The following is a 677-nucleotide window of genomic DNA, read 5'->3' on the forward strand; positions in this document are numbered from 1 at the left end:
AGTAAAAATTCTATGTTCGAGAAAGAACGGGCAGTCGATTTTGTGCCACGGGTCAAGTGCAAGTGCGTGTTTTTCGTTCCATCGTGTGTGAATCTGACAGAAATAATCCAGGTAATTTTATTGGACTGTATTCAGTGACAATCAAATAATGTTGAAATGTTTTCGCTTTGCTCGTTTCAGATGTTCAACTAGGGTGCATAGGATTCCAATGCATAACTTTTTACAACGTGTCTACGGCGTCACCAACAAGCAGCTACGCACCAAATTGCTACGACGACCGCTAGTGAAGTGTGAAGAGTGAACGTGAACCCAAAAAAAGAGAGAGAAAATATACGCTTCGAAACCGAACCAACTGTGTTATTTTGGCTAGGGAGATAGAAAATGGGAGCGGAAGAACGGGGTACGAAGAAAGAGAGGGGACACTCAGGAGAGAGGAAAACAAGGGGGTCATGCTAGATAATTCATTTTTCGTGGTCCGTTCCTTGCGCCGTTTCACGAACCATTTGCGATCCAGAGTATGAGACCGCGAATGGTTCGCAAATGGTTCTCGAATGGTTCGTGAAACTGAAACGTGAAATTGCGGTCCAGGCACTCACTTTTGTCCACTGGGCGTGTTTTGTCTCAACAGCTATTTTTGTCTATCAAAAAAATAATTGCAAAGAGTCTGTATCAAATTT

The sequence above is a fragment of the Anopheles bellator genome, assembly GCF_943735745.2.
Source record: "Anopheles bellator chromosome X unlocalized genomic scaffold, idAnoBellAS_SP24_06.2 X_unloc_2, whole genome shotgun sequence".
Lineage (NCBI taxonomy): Eukaryota > Metazoa > Arthropoda > Insecta > Diptera > Culicidae > Anopheles > Anopheles bellator.